The sequence below is a fragment of the Lissotriton helveticus genome, chromosome 7 (assembly GCF_964261635.1).
Source record: "Lissotriton helveticus chromosome 7, aLisHel1.1, whole genome shotgun sequence".
NCBI lineage: Eukaryota > Metazoa > Chordata > Amphibia > Caudata > Salamandridae > Lissotriton > Lissotriton helveticus.
Window position 1 is genome coordinate 1,611,476,262 of NC_136068.1, and position 26,802 is coordinate 1,611,503,063.

The following is a 26,802-nucleotide window of genomic DNA, read 5'->3' on the forward strand; positions in this document are numbered from 1 at the left end:
TATGCACGATCACGAGTATCTGTTTACACCATCTTGAGTAATGGTCTGACATCCACACTCACACCACCCTCTCGTCTCGCCCTTCTTGCTCCAATCTTTAACTTCCTTCAGTTGGCCCCTCTCCCTATCCACTTCTAATCCCTTTTCCTTTGAAATACTTTCACTTTACTCAGCCAATGCTACACCGGCAACAACTTCCTCCGCACCACAGTCTATGATCAATCAGGAAAGACAATACTCTTTTTTTATTATTTCACCCCGGAATGTACTCTCAACCTGTGAGCTTGTAGCCTAGAAGCTAACCTCGCCAATCAAGCAGCGACATGGAGTGTGTCCCCGGGCTCCAGCACTGACCACCATACAAATGTGTTCTAATAAAAGTTTCAAACACAGACAGTGCCTCCCTCTCAATGGCAAGTAATTTCTCTCTAAATCTGAGAGCAATCATGATGCCAATGCTACTGTCTTCTCCACACTACCACACGCTTATAATAACAAAGCAGCCGTTCCCTTGGCACTCATGCCCACAGTAATGATGTTTTTTTTTCTTGATATTCCACTTAGTTAAAATATTAGCACTAAAAATGTCTTCTTGTATACCCTTAAGCATATCTTTCCGGCCATCCCTACACTTAAATGTCTCCCCCCTTGTAGCAACACCCATATCAGCGCAGTCTTATTAACAACATAGTTTACAATTTTACATTGATACTCAATCAAACCCTTAAGGGAACTTTTCTCCTTATCTTTTATCTATCACTACAGAAGCACCCTTGATTGCTTGTCAAAGACCTGCTTTTACCCTCTCTCTATTGGCAGGGTTGGTTAGTCTACACCTGTTGCTCCAAGCGGGGGCGCTGAAACAATTTTATTTTATTTATTATTTATTTAGCGATTTATAGAGCGCCTGGTGACCCGGAGGCATCCCCGCGCTGTAGCATTTGTGGAGACCAGAGGGGAGAGGGGACTTTATTTTGGGAACAGCAGCGTTTTCAATTTTTTCTGGAAAAGGAGATGGCTGGGTTCCTGCCTCAGGGGGCGAGGAAGTGAGTTCCATCCTGAGGATGCTTTTACAGAAAAGCGTCTACCGCCGGTGCGCGCCTTCCTGTATCTGGGGACGTTGGCCAGACGCTCATTGTTCGAGCGTAGGCATCTGGGGGCCTTGTAGGGGGTAACCAGGTCTCTCAGGATAGCAGGGCCGAGACCGTTGAGAAGTTTGTGTGCGGTGCACAGGGCCTTGAATTCTACCCTTTGTCGTATTGGAAGCCAGTGGAGGGCCTTGATCGCTGGTCTGGCTGAGACTCTGGAAGGGAGATTCATAAGGAGCCGGGCAGCTGCGTTTTGCGTACGCTGAAGTTTAGCCATAGTGGCTTCAGGAGCTCCTAGATAGACCGTGTTACTGTAGTCTAGCCGCGCAAGGATCAGGCCTTGGACCAAGAGTTTCCTAGATAGGGGCGGAAGTAGTGGGAGGATCCTGCGGATGGAGCGCATGAGACCAAAACAGGTGCCTGCTGTTTTGGTTGCTTGGGTTTTCAGAGACAGCTCGGGTTCCAGCCAGACTCCTAAGGTCTTAATTACTTGTTTCGGGGTGGGTACTTCCCCGAAGACGTCTGGCCAGACCGAAGAGGGGATGGTGGTCCATTGCTTGCCCAAAAGCATGACTTCTGTCTTTGATCCGTTTAGCTTGAGCGATGACTCGCACATCCAGTGGTGAATTTGTTGGAGGCAGTTCGGCAGATTGTCTGGGTGATTGTCCAGATGTGAGAGTGAGACGACCAATTGCGTGTCGTCCGCATAGCTCACTATCTTAATCCCGAAGGGGGCGACGACATCCTCGAGGGGGGCCATGTAGGTGTTGAATAAAGTGGGGCTTAGGGATGACCCCTGGGGGACTCCGCTCGCAAGGGGGAGGGAGGCAGAGTGGGAGTTGCCATCCCATACCTGGAACGAGCGCCCTGAAAGGAAGGATTCTATCCATGTGAGCGCCGAACCTGCGAGCCCTGCCACGGCCAGCCGATGGAGTAGGACACGGTGGTTAACCATGTCGAAGGCTGCGCTGAGGTCCAGGAGGATCACTGCCACTGACCCTCCTGAATCCAGGATGCACCTTGCCTCCTCGATGACAGCGAGAAGGGCGGTATTTGTGCCGTGGCCCGGGCGGAATCCAGTTTGTGACTGCCGCAGAAGGTTGTTTGATTCAAGGAACTGTGACAGTTGCCCATTGACCAGTTTCTCGGCCATTTTGCTGACGCATGGGAGGAGTGAGATTGGCCGGTAGTTCGCCATGTCGGCGGGGTCCAAATGAGGTTTTTTTAGGAGTGCCTTGACTACTGCACTCTTCCAGCTTGGGGGGACAGAGCCTTGAGATAGCGATATGTTTATCAGCTCCGTGATCGTAGGCACGATGACAGGGGCTACTGTTTTCAGGAATCTAATGGGGGCAGGATCTAGAGGGGAGCCGCTTTTCATTTTGGCCATGGTTGTGCCTACTTCGTCCAGTGTTACTGCTCTGAAAGCGGTCAGCTGAGGATGCATGATGTTTCCTGAGAGGTTGGAAGATGCATCATTGTCCATGTGGTTCAGCAGGCAGGGGTGGGGGAGGGAGACTAGAATACGTGCGATTTTGGAGTTGAAGTAGGTAGCCAATTCGTCACTTCTGTCCGCCGGGGGAGTGATGGATGAGGGGGGAGCTGGTATTTTCAATAGCTCTTTGGCGATGAGAAAGGATTCTCTTGCCGAGTTGGTGGAGTTTTTTATTCTAGTGTCGTAGTGTGAGGCTTTAGTGAGCTTCAGGGTTGATTTGTAGATTCTCACCGACCTCTGATAGGCTTCCTTGCTGGCGTGCAGCCAGTCTTTCCTCCATAGTCGCTCTGCTTTTTTGCAGTCTTTGCGGAGAGTCCGGAGTTCCGGGGTGTACCATGGGGCAGATCCTAATTTCCCGTTTTTATTCTCACGGGTTTTTAAGGGGAGGATAGAGTCGAGTGACATGGAGATCCACTCCCTGAATTTGCTATCTGCGGTGACCGGATCTTCCGAAGGGGTAGGGGTGGTAGAGTTCAGGGTTCTGGCCCATTCCTGTGCGGAGAGTCTGGCCCATGCCCTGTTCCTGGTATAGGTGGTGGGTTTGTGGAGTTTCTTGAAGGCTCCTGGTAGGCGGAGAGAGACCATGAAGTGGTCCGTCCACGGGAGGGGTAGGGACTCTTTGGCTTGAAGGGTGGGGATGTTGGTAAACACTGGATCGAGTAAATGACCTTTAGTGTGTGTGGCTCCAGAGTTGATGAGGTGGAGACCGTAGGCAGCCAGTTCTGCAATTAAGTCGACTGCCCCTGTATCTAGGGGGTCATCGAAGTGGATGTTGAGGTCTCCTAGTATCGCGAAGTTAGATGTGGAGTGGGCCTGAGACGCTATGGCTTCTAAGAGTGGGGGTGCTGTCAATAATGTTCCATCACTGATGTCAGAGGGATTCACAAATCCAAGTGTTGCACAAAGTGTAGCAAATGAGTCCCGCCTATTCAGCATCATTCTGTTAGCCATGAGATCCGTAGCCGGTGGTGCATTTTGGAGCACAGGGTGCAAATGTATTACTGAATCATGGTGTGGTTGTGAACTGCCAATCACAGACAGCATATTTTCCATTGAAATTTTCAGACATGGAGTTTTACGGATGAAACCATGTAGCTCACAAAGGATGATGTGCGGAAATCGAGTTTCAGCAAATATTTATTATTTGCACATCACCACGTGTTTTTTTTAATCCTATTAATATCTTGGTTTCCATCACACTTCAGAACTACAAAAAAAGTGCCTTATTTAATTTTTTCCAACTGCTGATATATTGTGAAATATTTGTACAGTGCCTTTACAGGTATTTAAATATGGTGTGTTAGATTTTTTTTACACCCAACAGAATTTTCTTTCACATTGCCTAGACCCCAGCGAGTTTGTGACGCAGCTCACTTTACGAAATCTTCTCACTTTACTGTCATAGAAAGAAAAGATACCTGTCTGGAACACTTTCAAGCCCCCGCGGAGGATCTTTTCAACACTCTAGTTCACAGTACTACCTCAGCTCTCCAAGGGACCCTCTCCCACATAGAATTTGGAAAACATCTGGGTAGGAATGCCTTCCGTGGCTCCGACTAATTTGTAACCAATCTCTGGAAGAAGGAGTGGTTCCGGAGGCCTGGAAACAAGCAGTAGTTACACCGCTGCTCAAGAAACCCTCATTAGACTCTATGGTTCCGGCTAACTTCAGACCCATTTCTTTATTACCATATTCGATTAAAATTCTTGGGACTTTGTCCTGCTACCTAGAAGATAATCACCTACTAGACAGGGATCAGTTTGGTTTTCGTCCGGGCCACAGCACGGAGACTGCTTTGGTCACCGTAATGGGCAATCTACGGATGCGTGCCGATAATGGAGATTCTTCTGTATTCTGTCTTAGTGTCTTCTGTCTTAGTGTTACTAGACATGTCGGCCGCATTCGACACGGTGAGCCACACTATATTGGTGGAAAGATTAAGACGCTTGGGGGTAAAAGGGCGTGCCCTGCAGTGGCTGCAATCTTATCTATCAGGGAGGCAACAGGCTGTGACTATGTCATCCTTTGAGTCCAGTAAATCCCCTGTACATCATGGGGTTCCGCAAGGGTCAGCGATAAGCCCCATTCTTTTCAACATATACCTGCATCCTCTTCATTCCCTAATCAAGTCTTACGGAGTTAATGTGGTTAACTACGCGGACGACACCCAATCGGTGTTTTCCCTGGAAGGGAAACAGGCAGTGTCCATGGACACCTTTCAGGAATGCATGCGCCAGATAGTATGCTGGCTTAGACAAAACTCCTTACAATTTAATGGGGGGAAAACAGAAGTGATATTCTGCCCACCAATTAGTATGCAGCTACATCCTAAAATGGATTTTAGACTTACCCCGGAAGATGATCCCCTGTTCCCCGCCAAAATAGTGCGTAATTTGGGGGTACAAATGGATGGTAGTCTTCAAATGGAAACTCAAGAAAATAAAACTTCTAGTGTCTGCTTCTCCCTGATGCGGATGCTGCCACAGATTCTCCCGCTTTTGCCTAAAGACACCCGGTGCTGGTAGTAAGGAGTGTAATCCTTAGTAGACTGGACTACTGCAATGCCCTGTACCTGGAAGCTCCACAATACATCTTACGGGGCTTGCAGAGCGTCCAGGCTATGGCAGCAAAACTGGCACTGAATAGGCAACGTAGGGCTTCTACGACCTTAGCCCTAAGAGACCTACATTGGCTGCCCATCAAAGAGAGAGTCTGTTTCAAAACCCTGTGCATTGTGTATAAAGCAGTACACAATGTGGGCCCTATTCCACTACAGGAGAGATTTGTATGGTATAATCCAAATAGGCAGCTCCATTCTTCTAATGTAAATCTGATTAAGACCACCAGATTTAAGAAATCCAGAATGGGGGGCAGAGCGTTTGGTGTGGCAGCCACACGACAATGGAACGATTTACCCCAGACCATTAGACAGGCCCATTCGCTAACTTGTTTCAGAAAAGAGTTGAAAACTTGGCTGTCCCCTAGGATGGAAAACTAGTCCTCCCTCTATCAACGCTAGGCTGTTAATGTGCTGTTTACCATCAAGGTTGAGCGCCAGGATACCCGTAGGGTGACAGTTTTATGCGCTATACAAATATTCAATACAATACAATACAATACAAAAGTAAACACTAAATGCCATGGTAAAAGAATGTTCAGCAATTTGTCACAAGACATAGCCTGTCTTTGAAATTACAGCAAATGTCACATGATAAAAAAAAAATGTAAAGGCATCTTTATTCCTCATTCGCCGTCTGAACTCTAACACAGGTATTTTGGGGGTGCTACCAGACCCACCACACCATCACTTCCAGTGCCTGTAGCTCCAAAAACTTTATTCAGTCGTTCTGTAGGGCACCACTTACTTTTGTTAAATGGACCAAGGCGTTTTTCAAAGCCTAGTTGTTCTCCTCCACGTTGCTATCAAACATGAAGATGTTATCCTGGAAGAACACAACCTGAATTTGCCCATAAGGGTATGCCTTGCCGTCGAGGTGCGACCGAAAGGCAGGCGGATGAACTGAAATACATCCTCTGGTGTCTTTATGCAAATTGATTGGGAGGTAAGTACTACATAGAACAAACATTAAAAAAATGCCTCACCACTGAACAGCAGGATCACGACAAGTACATCGTGGAGGGGAAACCTATCTAGTGTAATGTTCTGGTTCAAGCAGAGAAGGTCTACTGCGTTCCTTATCTTGCCATACAATTTTCTGATATACCCACAGGTGATATCCACAGAACCACTTTAGCTGGCTTTAGACCTTTTAGGTTCCACGTTTTTGACTTCCTCCTGCACCAAGATCGGTATTCTCTTAGCTTTATTGTTCTCTTCTTTAATATTATTTTGTTGTGCACATAATGCTTCAGGAGACCTAACTTCCACTCAAAAATGCTTCTGACCTCCCTGATAATCTCTTGCACATCAGTATTTTCAACCACCATAACCTTACAGCCCTGGGAATTGGGATTTGTGACTAGGCGTAGGTCATAGTGCTATGTCCGTCCAATCGAGTATGTGTGGTCCTTGCCACATATATTTGGTCTTTGAAACACAGCTCCCTGGATGATAGCCCCACATGCAAGCCATTGTGCACTTGTTACCGCAGCACTCATGTCTTTTGGCTGAAGAACCACCACACTCCACACTCTCAACACAAGATCCTACGGTAGGAGAGTTTAATCGCTTCTGTTTACTCCATACTTTTGATTAATGAATGTAGTGTAGTGGAAATGTAGCTCTGACCGAACCAGAGAACTATGCAGCGTCTGTAAGTTGTAAACCAGTGTTTTTGCTCTCAAAGCTTTAAACCAGTGTTTTTTGCTCTCAAAGCTTTAAACCAGTGTTTTTGCTCTCAAGGTCTGTTTGGTAAAGATAGGGTCGAAGGCCAGGTTTTACGTAAATTGTGCAATTTTAGTACGTCTGTTCCATCAGCTGCTATAAGACTGGAATTCGGCCTGATAAGCTCCTATATTCAAGATAAGCGTCCATTAGGTAGCAAGCAACACGCATAGTTAGTTGGTTCTTTGCGAGGATGGCTCATTTAGGAAAGTATATGAACGTCCACTAGATGGCAGCAAAACGTTATCGACTACAGTGCGATGTGAGTCGACAAGTACTTTTATGAGGATAGGCGATGAAAAGCGGTAGTGAGCGCGCATTGATGATGCCCAGAGCATGACGTGTGCCCGCAGTGCAGGATAAGTAAGCCAAGGCTTTTGTACGCGCGAGCAGAGCTACACTGTTCACTCTTCAAGGGATGTTTGTGGCTGTTAGTGACAGGGCCGTGGACTGCTGTGAATAAAAGCATCTAAAGCTTCCTATCAGTGCTACTTGGCAGCAGCTAAAGTTGACTGTATAGGCCGGTTAAAGTCTTTCACGAGGATACTCTTGAGCAAACACATCGTAGCTGCAGGCTGTACTCTCACAGCTGGGGCTCAGGGCCCGAGTATTCTAAAAAGAAGTGGGGGGAGTGACCAACTTAGGCAGTATGCAAGTGACATCATGACGTGTGCCATCACAGCACATTACGTCAGGACGCGTGACATTCCACATGGCATCACAGTAAGTGACCTCACTGGAAGTGACATTACTAGAAGTGACATCAGATACTAAGATCTCACACATATGTTTATCAGGTGCATCATGAGTACATTTAAGTGCATTATGATATTTTAGAAATGAGATTTGGAGTCAGGGTTGTTCCAAAAAAGTGATGCAATCCTGACGCAAAATCTGGGCCTGAACAAAAAAAAAAAGAAAAACGCTGCCACAAAGAAATTGGCAATAAGGAAACGCATCATTGTAGATCTGTTCTGCTTAATTGGTTGCCAAGTCTGCATTTAAAAATATTTTATGGGGTTAAGGCATCTGCTGCAGAGGAGCCCTGTAAATCTCAGGGAATAATAATAATGGAGAGATAACTCTGGCAGGAGAGACGTGCCGTTTGGGAACTGTTGTACCTTCGGCTTTAAGTGGAAATAAAACTGGGGGTGCTCTAAAAGGGGTGAGGCAAACCTCAAAGGGGTGTGGCCTATCTAAGTAGGGGCGTGGTCTAAATAAAGATAACTAGTGTAGCAGTACCCCTTGCTCTGACAAGCCGCCAGCTCCAGGACTCCTCGGAGAACAACTGCAGTATACACAAACATAGACATGACACAATATATTCCACCTAACCTCAATGTAGGTAGAATATTGACACAGGTTGTCGAAGCACATTTACTTCAGTACAGTCTGCCGTACACCTCAAATCACATCTCCCACAACCCAGCTGGGTCAGTAAACACGGATTAGAGCACTCCCTACTTTACTCACCATGCAGAATCAACATAAAAACGATGCTTATTTATTTGCATCAGTACTATTACATTATCATTCTTTTAAATTAACTTTTTATTGCATTTTTGTTTCATCGTTATCAACGAATAGTATTATTTGCGATGATGATAATATTAATAATAGCAGTAGTAATGGAACAATAATAATCATAATAAGCAGGTTAGACAATATTTACTTCATAAAATCCGATATACTGCGTTCTTACGTGATCCGTACCACCGTTTCCCATAATCACCTAATTGACAAAGCTTGATAATATATAGATATTTCGCCTCGCACTATTCATTTTTCATAATAGTATAATTGAAGCTGGACTTTGACGTGTAGTCGGAGGAGCCACAAGGGGCTGCTCGCTGCCTGCTTTCTCTCTCCCACAGGGTTGGCGCTGTGTGCCCTCTTGTTTCCCTGTCTTCTTGCAATTAGGGTCCCTGGGAGGGGTCCCCTCCCTGGGCCTCTTGGTGTCTGGAGGCCTAGGGGAGGGAGACGCTTCCTTTTGTCCCAATTGCAAGTAGACCATTCAAAGACACTGCAGGAGGCCCACTGTACAGGATTTTAGCTCCCCAACAGTGTTAACTCTCAGCCCACAAGCAATTCTTACACCCATCAGGCTGAAGATGTGAGAATTGCTTGTGGGCTGAAAGTTAAAACTGTGGGGGCACTAAAATCCTGTACAATGGGGCTCCCGCAGTGTCTCTGAATTGTTTCCTTGCAAAGGGTCACTTAAGTAAATTAGAGGGGCCTCGCACATTCCCTTTTGTCCCAGGGCTGTGCAAATCATAGAACCAGCCCTGCTCTCCCAAGTGCAGGGGGGAGGGTAAATGAAGATGCACCTCATGTGCATGCTGCAGCCGTATTGTGGATTCTCGAGAAAGCTATCCTGATAAAAAGAGTTTGCACCAGCTAGCTAATTGCCATGTATATATATATATTTTTTAAAGTCGACGTAGTCTTATTTTTGCACAGAAAATAGAGCCCGATACAGACCCGTTTCAAGGCCCCCTGAAAATAACTGCCGGTGCTCAGACCCGGACAGACCCATCCGACTTAAAGCCCTGGTTGTACCTCTATTTTGTTGCTACCTTCTTCAGGTTTGTTATTCATGATATCACAACACACATGGTGAACATATTATGCAATGTTGTGAGCATAAATGTACCACATAATTATGCAATAGTACTCTGATATGTGTATGATTAAACATTTGCCAACTGAAAATACAATAAAATAGCAAAGCACATTATATAACATGCAGAACACTGATTTTTATTTTATTTAGATAGGCAAGTGGATTACTGCATTGAATAAAGAGATTCTTTTGTTACTAGCAATTCTTAAATTGTAATCCATATAGTAGACCACAGTGAGCTATGATGTGCATTTGACTCCTACACCTTGTAACCCTGACTGTCTCATGTAACATCTTGTACAGTGATATGCATACGTATGTGATTTATTTTGAATAGACAATGTGAATGTTATGTAAAGCGCTCTAACACTCTGCATTGGGATGAGAAGCGCTATAAATGATAGTGCTACTGAAATTGTTATTTGTGTAAATACTGGGAGAGACCAACACATCTGACATTCTTAAATTGCTTGCACTTATATACAGGGGGACTGAACAAAGGCAAAAGCATGCATCTCTCAAGTATCTGTGAAGAGATAACAAGCTGTGTGCTTTTGTTTCCTCTCCATTGTATTTGCATGTAAGTGTGAGGTTCCAGGCTGCCTACAGTCCGATAATCGATAAAAAGGAGGCCTGGTGACCCCTTAACTTCTGCCTTTATCTTTAGCGCAGCTGGAGGTAAACCCCCTCCCCACCACCCTTGCTGCCTGCCCATTGCTGCTGGGAATAGAAAGCAGACAACAAGCTGCTGAACATGTCCCGGAGTCTGAAAATTACACTGGGACATGTTGAACATATTTCCGTGGGGCCCAACATCTTGGCAGGGTGGACACCGAAAATAGTGGGTGGACGCTGAGTACCCGCGTGTACCCTCGACTCCTGCCCTGTATGGGGTGCAGGCATTCTTTGGGATTGGACAGTAGAGCACACTAAATCAGTTCCACATGAGTTCCACATGAGTCAGTTCCATAGTCATTAACCGCATGCGTGCGGCGGCTTTTCCCGCTGTACGCGGCAATTTTAAAATTACCGCGTTACATGACGAGCTCAGCACGTCATCAGCACACGGCAGGTAACGCTGATGACGAGCTGAGTTCGTCATCAGCATGCAAGGGGTTAATACAATCTGGTGCTAACAGACGGAGTGCAGTGCAGTGGAGTAAAGTAGAATGGCATTGTGTGGAATAGTGATGTAGAGCGGAGTGGTGTAGATTGGATTGGCATAGAATAGAGTGCAGTGGCTTAGAGTAGAGTGGAGTGGCTTATAACAGAGTGGAGTGGCACTGTGCAGAGAGGAGTGGTTTAAATGGTGTCTCTCACCTTAAATGGGAGTGTTGGCATAAATGCCATTGATTCCACTTTTGGGTGATGTGCCTCAGCCCATAACTAGCGTGTGTGTGACACGAAATGCCCAGCCTTTTGCCCCTGAGAGAGGTCTGTGCAGGAGAGGGACATGCATGCCCAGAGCCCCTTTAATTTCCTCAGAGCTGCTCATCAATCAGAAGCATGTGACACAAATAGGAGGGTCTTCATGCAGTCATACCTCTGTGAACATGAACTGTCTAGTAGTACCTCTGAGAGGCAAGCGGATGTTTACATGGTGACTGGAGGGAGAGCTGCAGTAGAGAAGGTTTACTGCACAGGTTGTCTTAGGAATAGGGCTACATGCTAACAAGGAGCAATGTAAACCACTGATACATGAGACCTCATCTTTTAGGCGGGAGTCTCCTTTTTTAAAGCTAAAATTATTTTCTTTATGCTTTATCTTTCCTAAAGGTTCATCCACTAGAATGCAAGTTAATTGTGGAATTAAGTGACCTCCTCCTTGACATTCTCTCCTCCTGCTGGGTCAAGCACACTACTAGAGAGTCTGTCAGCTCTATCAGCAAAAAGTGATGGTGATGGCCCCTCACCTCTGGGAGTCTGGCTGTCAGGCACACACCACCTCTGGCCTTGAACAAAAGAAATTGTGTAATCCTACCTCTCACTGCTACCATCCACATAAGGGGAAGTGCTCGTGAAAAACTAATAAATATCCCTTTTGCTAACAACATTTTCATGAAATTACTGAAAGTAGCTCTGCCTGGGAGGCTGGCCTCACCCTCCATCGTGTGCTGTGCTAACCGAGGGGCAAAAAATGTACCCGACTGGTTTCAGTATTCAGAGTCGCATACACACAGAGTTCTACCATCACACATGTATCACAGGCTCACTGTACATGCAAGTATAGTCAACAGATGTGATTTGAGTGCAAGGTTCTGGGTTACACATAACAGCTGAACTCTTCACAACAGGTATCAGTAGGCCACACATTCACTCTCACTCAGATAAAAAAAAGATCTGGCGTTGTGGCCCTAAAGTGTAGTGTAATTTATATAAATGTAGTTTAGGGATACAGCTTGTTAATGTATATGTTTATATATTATTTAAGGTACATTTGATGTTTTTGTGGGTATTGTTTATTTAGAGTTTGGGTAGGTATACTTTTCTATTTCCCAGATTCATTATTGTCATGGAAACATTTTTTTAAAGTAAGGAAAATACTTTTGGGTTCTTTACCAACTTTAATCATGCATTTTCCTTAATTTTTGCAGGTTACATGGTTTATGTTATATATTGTTGTATATTGTTTAGGTTTTGTATGGTTTTGTGAGTTTATTATAGCTTTATTTGAAGGATGCTGATTGGGATATATTTCACTTTAATAATTTTTCTAGGAATTATATTTTGAAGTACGGATGCTCGATTGCTAGACTTGAACAAGGACATCTGCTACTCAATTGGATATACATCATTTTTTTCTTGTTTAAAACATTTTGGGGGGTATTTTTGTGTTTTAATAATTACAACTGTTATCTGTATGCAAATTATTAGATAATGTGATCTGTATCTTTGTCCACGTATGTTTATCTAAAACCAAATGATGTTATTATGCAATGCCTTTACATTGTGAAGGATTTTTTAAAGATATTTTTTTATGATGGTATTTTTTTTAATAATTAGATTTATGTTTGCCATTCGATTTTTTAACTGTTTTTCATTATTGTTTCTTATTTATTTTAGGATGATAAAATACATTCATGTTATAATGTTTACAAATATGTATGCATCAATGTTCGTTTCATTATGTAGATTTATTTTAATTTCATTTTTGGTTTGTTTTTTTGTACTTATTTTTAGATGGAACATAATAAAACACACGGGTCATCAATTAGTTTATCCTGATGATGATCCTGCTATTTGAAAGGAACGAAACGCCTACAACCTATACAGACCCTGTACTGCATCAACGGTTTGTATAACCTTTGGGCTTTGTTCCTGCTCATGTTATTGTGGGACAAATATTGCACTCTCATATCACACGTATCACACTTTTGCCCGAGCACTTTCCTCACTTTAATGTGAGTTCCCATCCCACTACAATTTTGGTTTCTTGTTTTGAGTGAATTCCTAACTGCGGATTATATATATTACAAATATTGCTTTTTGAGCTAGAGCATTGGTTATTGCTTCATGGCTATCCGGGCTCCATAGAGACCGCTGTAGTTTTATAATACTAATCACCCAAGGTCCCTTTAGTACCTAGGGGTTCATTTGTTTTTTATAATCTAGACCTACTGATTCAAAAGAAGACCGGGTAGGCGCTGAAATGTTTAAGAGGGAGGTAGAGTAGAGAACTTGTACTGGAAAAGCATGCATCATGTCAGTTGAAAATGATTTGAGTAGTCTAGTGATTTTGTCCTGGAAAAAATCAGAGAGATCTGAACTAAACTGTTGAGCAGGGACAAGCACAGTATTAACTGCAGCAGGGTTAAGAGCATGAGATGTTGAAAAGAGCTCTTTAGCAGATGAGATAATTGTGGAAATGCTCAGCTCTAGTATTCTGGGGCAGTGTTTGTTAGTACAATGCTCGGTTTTGTAGAGGACTGTGTCAGCATGATTATAGGTGAGTCTCCATTCCTTCTCCAACATCTTGCAATGCCTCTTGACAAAAGAGAGCTCTTCACATGGACATCTCATGTAAAACACAGGGCAGCTCATGTCAAACATGGAGCAAACGGGAGACAGATTGTGTTCAAGACACCAAAAGCTTGCGTCATGCACGTGGACATTCACACCGAACAAAGGGACTGTGCAGGTGAAACATGGGTCAGCAGATGTCAACACAAAGATAGCATATATAAAACAAATGTAGATGTCATGTCAAACACATGCAGTTTAGGTTCAAAATAAAAACTAGGGTTGCTATGTACACGTCAAGTTTAGTGCATGTTGAACACTGCAGACCTCTTGTCAAATACCTGGGAAGCTCATTTGAAGCAGCTTAGGTAAAATGCGTAGACAGCTCACATTAAACACATGACAGACAGTGCCTAACAAGGAGACAGTGCATGACAAAACCATGTATTGTGTGTCAAACACAGGCTGAACCCGTCTCATGTTAAACACAGGCCAACTGATCTGAAAGAAGGGAGCAGAACATCCATCCTGAATCTACTGATGACAGACGTATACACCGCCTGATTCTGGCCGGTCGTTGCAAACTTTGCAATTATCTTGGTTCCCCCTTCTCTTATTCGGGACCATGGATTATTTCGCCCTGGCGTGATTATACACACACCTGCCTTTCCGAGTAGACAAGGCGCTGCTTAAACTCAAAGCAAAATACCTTACTGAAGGAACCATACCATACCTTTGACTACTCTCTTCGCTCTTGGAATCATTTTCAACTGTAACTAGTGTACAATTTTATCATGCCCTGAAGAAGTCCTTTTGTAAAGGACGAAATGCGTCGGCTGTGTTTTGATCTTCCTGATTGTGTTTATACCTTATTGAAATAAAAGAAGAAATTGGAAGCAAACTTGTGGACACGGATTCTAAAAAATATTTTGTCTGAGTCTATTGGTGGTGCACTTGTGCTTTCGTTTAAACTGTTATATTCCTGTTTTGGAATTACATTGTGACAGTGGGTGTTTTTTACAGTGTGCACACGTTTTTGCTGGGTATTTCCAGAATATATACATATAAGATAGAGATAGCAAGTCAGATGCTGTGGCCTATAGGGTTCCACTGTCTAGCCTCTTTGTTCCTAAGGGAGCAGAACATGTCAACACCCCTTCAGCAGACACTCACATGACACAATGGTAGGTTATGATCAACACAGCCAGCTCTCATCTAACACAGGGGCACCTCGTGTTACACACAGGTGAAGCTGGCGGCAAACACATGGTTAGCTCAGACACAGAAGCAGCTCAGGTGAATTATAGGTGCAATTCACTTCAAACACAGGGATAGCTCAGGGTTCAGTTCAAACACGTGGTCTGCTCGCTTCAATCACAGGGGCAACACACGTCAAAAATAAAGGCAGCTCGCGCCAAACACAGGTGCGGCTCACTTGAAACACATGGCCAGCTCAGGTCAAACATTGGCACATCTCACTTCAGCAGAAGGGCAGCTCAGGTGAACAACAGATGCAGATCATGCCAAACACAGGGACAGCTCAGGTCAAACACATGGTCTGATAGCTTCGAACACAGGGGCATCTCACTTCAAAATCATGGTTAGCTCATATCAAACACAGGTGCCTCTCACTTCAAACACAGGGGTAGCCCAGGCTAACACAAGGGCAGCTCAGGTCAAACACATGGTCTGCGCACTTCACACATATGGTCAGCTCACTTCAAACACAAGGACAGCTCAGGTCAGACAGGTGCATATCACTTCAAACACAGGCAGTTCAGGGTAACACGGATACAGCTCAGGTCAAACACTTGGTCTGCTCACTTTACACATATTGTCAGCTCACTCCAAACACAAGGACAGCTCAGGGTAACACAGGGCACTTACCTACCAACTTAAAGAACAATCTCACAGTGTGAGGGGGAGGGACTTGTTTTGAGAAGTTCATACGAGGCACTTTTGAACCTCAACCCGCCCCCAAATCCCCCCCCCCCAAAAAAAGAAAAACTTGCTGAGGCTGGTGCCGACGTCTTGGCGTGTTTTCACACCCCTAAATGGACATTGACAGTTCAAAGCCTTAGAAATGAGCTGGAATACCACTATTTACAGTAGTTTTCAGCTTGTTTTTCATGCCATTGTGTGATATCGCTCCTCACTGGGAGACCGTGTGGTGGGAGCCGATATCGTGTGTCACACGGTGGCATCCTGTGAGTTGACGAGTATGGGGTCAGTTCAGGTCACACACATGGTCTGCTCACTTTACACATATTGGCAGCTCACTTCAAACACATGGGAAGCTCAGGTCAAACACAGGTGCCTCTCACTTCAAAAAAAGGTTAATCTCACTTCAAACACAGGTGCATCTCACTTCAAACACGGGTGCCTCTCACTTCAAACACAGGTGCATCTCACTTCAAATACAGGTGCATCTCACTTCAAACACAGGTGCATCTCACTTCAAACACAGGTGCCTCTCACTTCAAACACAGGTGCATCTCACTTCAAATACAGGTGCATCTTACTTCTAACACAGGTACATCTCACTTCAAAAAAAGGTTCATCTCACTTCAAATACATGTGCATCTCACTTCAAACACAGGTGCATCTCACTTCAAATACAGGTGCATCTCACTTCTAACACAGGTGCATCTCACTTCAAATACAGGTTCATCTCACTTCAAATACAGGTGCCTCTCACTTCAAACACAGGTGCATCTCACTTCAACGCAGGTGCCTCTAACTTCAAACACAGGTGCATCTCACTTCAAACACAGGTGCAGTTCCCTTCAACGTAGGTGACTCTCACTTCAAACACAGGTGCATCTCCCTTCAACGCAGGTGCATCTCTCTTCAAACATAGGTGCATTTTACTTCAACGCAGGTGCATCTCACTTCAAACACAGGTGCATCTCACTTCTACGCAGGTGCCTTTCAATTCAAACACAGGTGCATTTCACTTCAATGCAGGTGCATCTCACTTCAAACACAGGTGCGTCTCACTTCAACACAGGTGCATCTTACTTCAACACAGGTGCCTCTCACTTCAAACACAGGTGCAGCTCACTTTAATGCAGGTGCCTCTCACTTCAAACACAGGTGCATCTCCCTTCAATGCATGTGCCTTTCACTTCAACGTAGGTGCCTCTCACTTCAAGCACAGATGCATTTCACTTCTAACACAGGTGCATCTCACTTCAAATACAGGTTCATCTCACTTCAAATACAGGTGCATCTCACTTCAAACACAGGTGCCTCTCACTTCAAACACAGGTTCCTCTCACTTCAAATACAGGTGCCTCTCACTCAAACACAGGTGCATCTCACTTCAAACACAGGTGCATCTCACTTCAACGCAGGTGCCTCTAACTTCAAACACAGGTGCATCTCACTTCAAAAACAAGTGCATCTTACTTCAACACAGGTACATCTCACTTCAAAACACAGGTGCCTCTCACTTCAAACACAGGTGCATCTCACTTTAACGCAGGTGCCTCTAACTTCAAACACAGGTGCATCTCACTTCAAACACAGGTGCATCTCCCTTCAACGTAGGTGACTCTCACTTCAAACACAGGTGCGTCTCACTTCAACACAGGTGCATCTTACTTCAACACAGGTGCCTCTCACGTGCAAACACAGGTGCATCTCACTTCAACGCAGGTGCCTTTCAATTCAAACACAGGTGCATTTCACTTCAATGCAGGTGCATCTCACTTCAAACACAGGTGCGTCTCACTTCAACACAGGTGCATCTTACTTCAATACAGGTGCCTCTCACTTCAAACACAGGTGCAGCTCACTTCAATGCAGGTGCCTCTCACTTCAAACACAGGTGCCTCTCACTTCAAACACAGGTGCATCTCCCTTCAATGCATGTGCCTTTCACTTCAACGTAGGTGCCTCTCACTTCAACCACAGATGCATTTCACTTCAAACACAGGTGCATCTCTTTTCAACGCATGTGCCTCTCACTTCAAACACAGGTGCATCTAACTTCAACGCAGGTGCTTCTCTTCAAACACAGGTGCACCTTATTTCAACGCAGTTGCATCTCACTTAAAACACAGGTGCATCTCTCTTCAACGCATGTGCCTCTCACTTCAAACACAGGTGCATCTAACTTCAAACACAGGTACATCTTCCTTCAACGCAGGTGCCTCTCAAACACAGGCGCAGCTCACTTCAATGCAGGTGCCTCTCACTTCAAACACAGGTGCATCTCACTTCAAACACAGGTGCACCTCACTTCAAACACAGGTGCATCTCACTTCAAACACAGGTGCATTTCACTTCAAACACAGGTGCACCTCACTTCAACACAGGTGCCTCTCACTTCAAACACAGGTGAATCTCACTTCAAACACAGGTACATCTCCCTCCAACGCAGGTGCTTCTCTTCAAACACAGGTGCACCTTACTTCAACGCAGTTGCATCTCACTTCAAACACAGGTGCATCTCACTTCAATGCAGATGCCTCTCACTTCAAACACAGGTGCATCTCACTTCAATGCAGGTGCATCTCACTTCAACGCAGGTGCTTCTCTTCAAACACAGGTGCACCTTACTTCAACGCAGTTGCATCTCACTTCAAACACAGGTGCATCTCACTTCAATGCAGATGCCTCTCACTTCAAACACAGGTGCATCTAACTTCAAACACAGGTACATCTTCCTTCAACGCAGGTGCCTCTCAAACACAGGCGCAGCTCACTTCAATGCAGGTGCCTCTCACTTCAAACACAGGTGCATCTCACTTCAAACACAGGTGCACCTCACTTCAAACACAGGTGCATCTCACTTCAAACACAGGTGCATTTCACTTCAAACACAGGTGCACCTCACTTCAACACAGGTGCCTCTCACTTCAAACACAGGTGAATCTCACTTCAAACACAGGTACATCTCCCTCCAACGCAGGTGCTTCTCTTCAAACACAGGTGCACCTTACTTCAACGCAGTTGCATCTCACTTCAAACACAGGTGCATCTCACTTCAATGCAGATGCCTCTCACTTCAAACACAGGTGCAGCTCACTTCAATGCAGGTGCCTCTCACTTCAAACACAGGTGCATCTCCCTTCAATGCATGTGCCTTTCACTTCAACGTAGGTGCCTCTCACTTCAAGCACAGATGCATTTCACTTCAAACACAGGTGCATCTCTCTTCAACGCATGTGCCTCTCACTTCAAACACAGGTGCATCTAACTTCAACGCAGGTGCTTCTCTTCAAACACAGGTGCACCTTATTTCAACGCAGTTGCATCTCACTTAAAACACAGGTGCATCTCTCTTCAACGCATGTGCCTCTCACTTCAAACACAGGTGCATCTAACTTCAAACACAGGTACATCTTCCTTCAACGCAGGTGCCTCTCAAACACAGGCGCAGCTCACTTCAATGCAGGTGCCTCTCATTTCAAACACAGGTGCATCTCACTTCAAACACAGGTGCACCTCACTTCAAACACAGGTGCATCTCACTTCAAACACAGGTGCATTTCACTTCAAACACAGGTGCACCTCACTTCAACACAGGTGCCTCTCACTTCAAACACAGGTGAATCTCACTTCAAACACAGGTACATCTCCCTCCAACGCAGGTGCTTCTCTTCAAACACAGGTGCACCTTACTTCAACGCAGTTGCATCTCACTTCAAACACAGGTGCATCTCACTTCAATGCAGATGCCTCTCACTTCAAACACAGGTGCATCTCACTTCAATGCAGGTGCATCTCACTTCAACGCAGGTGCTTCTCTTCAAACACAGGTGCACCTTACTTCAACGCAGTTGCATCTCACTTCAAACACAGGTGCATCTCACTTCAATGCAGATGCCTCTCACTTCAAACACAGGTGCATCTCACTTCAATGCAGGTGCATCTCACTTCAACGCAGGTGCTTCTCTTCAAACACAGGTGCACCTTACTTCAACGCAGTTGCATCTCACTTCAAACACAGGTGCATCTCTCTTCAACGCATGTGCCTCTCACTTCAAACACAGGTGCATCTAACTTCAAACACAGGTACATCTTCCTTCAACGCAGGTGCCTCTCAAACACAGGCGCAGCTCACTTCAATGCAGGTGCCTCTCACTTCAAACACAGGTGCATCTCACTTCAAACACAGGTGCATCTCACTTCAAACACAGGTGCATTTCACTTCAAACACAGGTGCACCTCACTTCAACACAGGTGCCTCTCACTTCAAACACAGGTGCATCTCTCTTCAACGCATGTGCCTCTCACTTCAAACACAGGTGCATCTAACTTCAAACACAGGTACATCTTCCTTCAACGCAGGTGCCTCTCAAACACAGGCGCAGCTCACTTCAACGCAGGTGCCTCTCACTTCAAACACAGGTGCATCTCTCTTCAAACACAGGTGCCTCTCACTTCAAACACAGGTGCATCTAACTTCAAACACAGGTACATCTTCCTTCAACGCAGGTGCCTCTCAAACACAGGCGCAGCTCACTTCAATGCAGGTGCCTCTCACTTCAAACGCAGGTGCATCTCACTGCAACGCAGGTCCATCTCACTTCAACGCAGGTGCATTTCACTTCAACACAGGTGCATCTCACTTCAAACACAGGTACATCTCACTTCAAACACAGGTGCATTTCACTTTAAACACAGGTGCAGCTCAGGACAAGCACAAGAATAGCTGAGGCTAAACACAACGACAGCTTAAATCTAAAGGAAAGAGGTACAGCTCATGTCAGAAGGGAGATCCAGTCATACGCCATTTTGATGATCTCAAACTCTGGATAAATCATGTTAATCCAAGAGGCAGCTCAATGTTTCTGAAATTAAAATTTTGTAGGCGGAGACAACGTTGCTACTCCATTAAGATGCTAAATAAAATTTCCCACAAAAAGACATCTTATAAAAAACAAACAAAACATGGAGAGCTCGAGAATGCAATAAGGGTTTCACGTGCTGTTTTTCTTTGACAAAATTGGGCAGTTGGTAACATTTTTAAAAAGATTTTAAAACGTTGTGAGCGCCAGCTATGCATTCTCACTGATTAAACTTTTCTTATATTCGACATCCCACCTTTTATTTTTACCCGTAACCGTAGCCTTTTACCCCACGGTCAGGGCTTCAAGTGGACTGCAAAAATAGGAGGGTCGTCTCTAAAAGGAGCGTGGCCTGTGTAATTTGGGGAGTGGTTTAAACCTGTAAACTAAGAGCGTGTGGTCGCTATAGTGTCTCACCTGATCGGTATTTGGATTTAAGATGAAGTAAAACATGTGAACATGTGAAATTAAACAGTAACTAAATCATTGACATGGATGACCTCAACTTTTATTATAGTAATTGTTCAGAAACCGATCTGTGTTATTTGTCAGTTCAGGTAAGGACATGACTATTTGACCTGATAGGGACTCGTTTGAATGTCCATTTATAATTACTGATGAGTCTGGGACCCGGGAGAACCCGGCTCACTTAAAGACTGCCCACGGTGGTTGGAGTGTGCATGGAGCTCATGTAATGTACAAGACTGCACACAATAGGGCCCCGCCCCTTCTGCCCCGACCTGAATGCGTGGAGCCCGGAGCTGGTGTGCATTCCGAAGATGCCACACTCGCTAAATACCTCAAGAGCAAAACAGCGAAGGCCCGGCCACGCCCCTTGAAGCAGGTGAGCGTCCTGCCAACCGCTTTGTGTGGACAGCCAAGAGGTGCCACCTTGAGTAGCCACGGTTATTAAATAACAAAACACACACAGACACTTTTCTTCCTAGAGAAACAGCGAAGCTGTAATAGAAGCTCTATGAAATAAATCCTGTTCGTCCTGTAATTCAAAGTAATGTATTAGTGCTGAACTCTGCCCTAGTATCTGTGAGGCAGTCCTATTCTGACTGAACAGTGCTCAGCGAGTCTTTTGCCTAGTGCTGAGTTTGTGGTAGGCCCTGGAGGGAGATTCTGGGGTGCGAGTGGGAAATATAAGGCGCCGGGGTTATATATGTTTTCAGTTTTATACAGCGCAAACTCGGCCAATGGTATTGGTGGCTTTACATCAACACCAGTTACATTACAAGTGGTCATATGTTGTTTTAAGGCACGGGGAGATGAAGTGATTTACTCACAACCACAGGATATTGAGCCGATACCAGGACTGAAACCTGTTTCCCAGGGCACCAAAAAGAAGTGGGGGGACTAACCTAGTTAATTAGTATGCAAGTGGCATCGCAGCGCGTGCACAAGATATAAGAATAGCGGAGGGACTAGGGTCAGTAGATTAAGCAATGAACAGGCAAGACTGGCCTTTAGGAAGTCTATTATTAATTATTTCATTGCCAAGTCAACCTCTGCGGTTATATAATCTATATATATTCCTTGTGTGTTGTTGTGTCCCAACTCTCTACAAACAGATAGATTTAGCCACCCAACATATATTGTCCTTACCATAATTAATTTGGAAGTCCGCTTTATTAACTACTGCGAAGGCATGGCACGGAGGCTAAAAGGATATACATGCGTACTAATAGACGTGTACAAAGCGAATGGACTATGGACATGCTATATTACTTCTTCAGGGAAAGTATAATATTCTATGGACGCGCACTCCCAAAAATAAATAAACAGGGAAAGGATGTATAATGAGACCGGTCGCCTATAGCGAACTACATGGCTCTGCCTACTCGGTCTCTGTCATTCACCTCAAAACGCACTTGGAATGAAAGTGAGGGAATTTTATAACTAGTGTATCTACTTTTGAGATGTAGGGTCGGTGGCACTAGGCAGAGTGTACACAGGTCTTTGTCAACAACCAATAGCTATATCAGCCACTTCCTTTGCTGCCATGGCACCGGAGGCGTGTGTGAGGGGCAGAAATTGATACTCTACCCTGGCCTCCACATACCCCTTCCTCCCGTCGCTCGGGCCTGCCTGGTGGTCTTGCCCTGTCATCGCTATCAGGGTAACTAGGACGTCATCCGTTGGCTACGTCAACGGGCCTGTTCCTGACTTCACACGTTGTTTGTGAAACAAACGTCTGCGCGCGGGGCAGACACGCTCACGCACACTCCGTCGTCGGCAGCTACCTCGGACAAAGTAAACAAAACCGTAACATGACAAGAAACCACTGCGCACGGGAAACGCACGTACCGTTCTCACGTCCACACGGGGCTCCTCCACCGGCTTCCCGTGGAGCACGGGCCTTCCCTCGGCCGAGAGCGGTTCCACGTTCCACACCGGGTCCGTAGTGATGTCAGCCCGCCGTGCCTGGCCTGTCTTCAGCCTCTGCGCTTCCTGGTTCCTCCCCTGACTGTCCTGTCCCATTCACTCGGAAGCTCCTCCAGGTACCCGGCGGTATGTAATGCAAAATAATTGCTGAGGGTGTGACTCACCTGGCGGGAAGGCTCTCTGAATTCGCACGTTGCACTTTCTGTTTCCCGCCCACCTGACCTGAGAGGCAGCCTTTGGTAGCCGTTCTAGGAACCTGCCCAGACTTCCATCCAGGAAGATCTCAGGTGAAAAGGAAACTGTCTAGAGGAACCCTGGACATCATAACTCCTCGGCTGGTAAGGATAAGGGTAAGGGTAACTTCTGGGAATCCCCCACATCCTACGTCAGTGCCTGGGTGAGTGATTCACAGGCCTAAGTTCAATCAGACTCCAAGGCAGGGCCTGCCTGTGCCTGCCATGAAGTGTACTTCCAGCGCCGGCTGTCGCCGCTCCCAGGGCTTATAACATTTACAACCTGGTGGTTCACCATGATGGAAGTAACAGTGCAAACCTTTACAATGCAAGTAAGTACAAAGGCCCTTGTGAGTGTTTTACAATGCAGGTCATATTCTTTCAGTTACATAATGTTTATATCACTTAAACCAAGCATTGGTAAAGCCAACGTCTCACCGATGCATTTACTTTTCCAATCATTGTGTCTAGCCATGTTGCAGAGCAGCATGGCAAAACATTTGAAAAAAGTGCTATGACGTTGCCAGCGCTGGCCAAGTCACAGCGCTTTTTTTCTTACGGCGAGTGAAGGTAAACAACATGGACAAAGTGGGGTGGGGGGGAGAAGCAACACGGACGAGGACTATGGAGGAAGATAAAAATAGTACTTCCATCACAGCATGAGCAGCAGAAGGACAGTAATTAAGATGAAGGAATCAGTACTTGGTCCACGCACCAGACAAAAGAAGAGGAAGTGAAGCTGGCATGCACTGTCCAATTAGGAAGCAGTTAATAAGAGTGGCACTGAAGCTAACAAATGGTAACCAATGGGCGGGCTCCTAGCTCCATTTGTACACAATATATCTTGCAAGCAACAGCGCTTGTGCTCTGTGTTAAGCGAGATCTAAAAAGGAAGGGTTTAAGGGGTAAGGGAGGGGATGTTAATGACTTTGGGGTGGTAAGAAGTAGGGTTCATGGGTGGGTAGAGGTAAAGGGAGCTGAAAGGATTTTTAGGTTTTAGGGGTGGGTAGAGTAAAGGGAGGTAAGGGTTATTGAGGTTTCTCGCCATTAAAAAACAAGCATTTGAAATGCAATAGGTCTCACATTCAAGCAAATTTGAGCTATTGCCATTGTAAATGACAATGCCTATTATTTATGTTTTGGGTTTTAAAACATAAATGAAAGGCATTGTCATTTACAATACTAATAGCTTAAACTCTTGCCAATGCGAGACCTATTGCAGTGCAATAAAGGGCCTTCTCAACTGCGTGTTAGATTGTAAATATCAGAGGAAGAGACCGGCCTGGGGCGTCATCAAAGTAGTGATAAAAAGTGCAGTGAAGAAGATGTGTAAGTATTGTAAATTACGCAGACACAAAGTTTGAAGTGAGAGTTACATATGATCCAAGCTATAAACACTAACAAAGTGCTCCAACACCTTTCGCACTGTGATTACACTGTCGTGGCTCAGGCGGAAGAGAAGGAGGGGAGGCTATTTCCTGCCCTCTCCGTGATTTGAGTGTGCACTGTGCCATTGCATAATTTCATTGCTATCATTGGCCTAATAAACACCCCAGCTGTAGTAGCTTCACCTCCTGGTGCAGGGCCGGCAGTGCTTTATGGCATGCATGGAGGGAGGGAGGGATGGTCTCGGCTGCAGCTTCAGCCTCGCACAGTGCCCTTGCTATTACTGGTGAGCGAGAGGCGCTGAGGTGGTGGTATTGGTGATGGTGGTATTGGTGGTGGTGGTGATGATATTGGTGATGGTGGTACTGGTAGTGGTAGTAGTATTGGTAGTGGTGGTGGCATTATTGGTACTGGTGGTGGTGGTACTGGTACTGGTGGTAGTGGTGCTGGTGGTACCTGTACTGGTGGTATTGGTGGTGGTAGTGTTATTAGTGGTGGTACTGGGACTACTGGTATTGGTGGTGGTACTGGTGGTATTGGTGGTGGTACTGGTGATATTGTTGGTGGTGGTACTGGTACTGGTGGTGGTGTTGGTGATGACCATGGTGATGGTGGTACTGGTGGTGGTGGTGGTACTGGTGTGCTGGTGGTACTGGTACTGGTAGTGGTGATACTGGTACATGTACTGGTGGTACCGGTGGTGGTGGTACTGGTGGTGGTGGTGGTACTAGTGGTGGTGGTGGTACTGGTGGTGGTGGTGGCACTGGTGCTGGTGGTACTGGTGGTGGTAGTACTGATGGCGGTGGTACTCGTGGTGATACTGGTGGTGGTGGTACTGGTGCTGGTAGTGGTGTTACCGGTGGTGGTGGTGGTACTGGTGGTGGTGGTGTTGGTATTGTTGGTGGTACTGGTAGTGGTGGTGGTACTGGTTGTGATGGTACTGATGGTGGTACTGGCAGTGGTGGTGGCGGTGGTGGTACTGTTTGTTAGTGGTGGTGTTGGTAGTGGTGGTGGTACTGGTGGTGGTGGTGGTGGTAGTGGTGGTGGAACTGGTAGTGGTGGTGGTACTGGTAGTGGTGGTGGTACTGGTAGTGGTGGTGGTGGTACTGTTGTACTAGTGATACTGGTACTGGTGGTGGTGGTATTAGTGGTGGTACTGGTGGTATTGGTGGTGGTACTTGTACTGGTGGTATTGGTGGTACTGGCACTGGTGGTGGTATTGGTGGTGGTACTGGTACTGGTGGTACTGGTGATACTGATACTGGTGGTGGTACTGGTGGAGGTGGTACTGGTGGTGGTGCTATTGGTGGTGGTAGTACTGGTGGTGGTATTGCGGTGGTACTGGAGGTGGTGGTACTGGTGGTGGTGGTAGTGATAGTGGTGGTGGTACTGATAGTGGTGGTGGTACTGGTGGCGGTACTGGTAGTGGTGGTGGTGGTGGTACCAGTAGTGGTGGTGGTGGTACTGGTACTTGTGTACTGCTGGTACTGGTGGTGGTGGTATAGGTGATAGTGGTGCTGGTATTGGTGGTGCTGGTGGTATTGGTGGTATTGGTGGTATTGGTGGTGGTACTGGTACTTGTGGTGGTGTGGTACTGGTGGTGATGGGACTGGTGGTGGTGGTCTTAGTACTGGTGGTGGTGGTACTGGTGGTGGTGGTCGTACCGGCGGTACTGGTACTGGTTGTGGTAGTACTGGTGGTGGTGGTGGTGGTGGTACTGGTGATGGTGGTGGCACTGGTGATGGTGGTGGTGGGGTGGTGGTACTGGTGGTGGCAGTACTGGTGGTAGTGGTGGTGGTACTGGTTGGGTACTGGTGGTGGAACTGCTGGTGGTGGTACTGCTGGTGGTGGTACTGCTGGTAGTGGGACTTGTGATGGTGCTGGGGGTGGTGGCACTGGTGGTGGTAATGGTGGTACTGGTGGTGGTACTGGTGGTGGTGGTGGTACTAGTGGTGGTGGTACTGGTGGTACCTTTACTGGTACTGGTGGTACTGGTGGTGGTGGTACTGGTGGTGATGGTACTGGTGGTGGTTGTACTAGTGGTACTGGTACTGGTTGTGGTACTGGTGGTTGTGGCACTGGTGGTACTGGTGGTGGTACTGATGGTACTGGTGGTGGTGGTACTGGTGGTGGTACTGGTGGTGCTGCTGGTGGTAGTGGTGGTCGTGGTGATACTGGTGGTGGTGGTAGTGGTACGGGTGGTGGCACTGGTGGTACTGGTGGTGGCGGTGGTGCAGGTGGTACTGGTGGTGGCTGCACTGGTGGTACTGGTGGTGGTGGCAGTACTGGTGGTGATGCTGGTGGCGGTGGTGGTTCTGGTGGTAGTGGTGGTACTGGGGGTGGTGTTACTGGCAGTGGTGGAGGTATTGGTGGTGATGGTGGTAGTGGTGGTGATGGTGATAGTGGTGGCGAAGGTAGTGGTGGTGTTGTTAATAAAACAGGCTTTTGAAAACGACCTGCCAGGTGGCTTTAGTACAGAT

At 46.1% G+C, this 26,802-nt stretch overlaps 1 protein-coding gene across 1 annotated transcript in view; it reads right to left on the minus strand.

Moving 5' to 3' along the window:
- BCL2L12 (BCL2 like 12) overlaps positions 1 to 22,758 on the minus strand; it is a 136,867-nt gene extending 114,109 nt beyond the window's left edge. Inside the window, exon 1 of the mRNA XM_078655260.1 lies at positions 22,626 to 22,758. The gene's annotated coding sequence lies outside the window, so the exon portion shown is untranslated. The remainder of the gene's footprint in view (positions 1 to 22,625) is intronic.
- Positions 22,759 to 26,802: the final 4,044 nt, after the last annotated feature.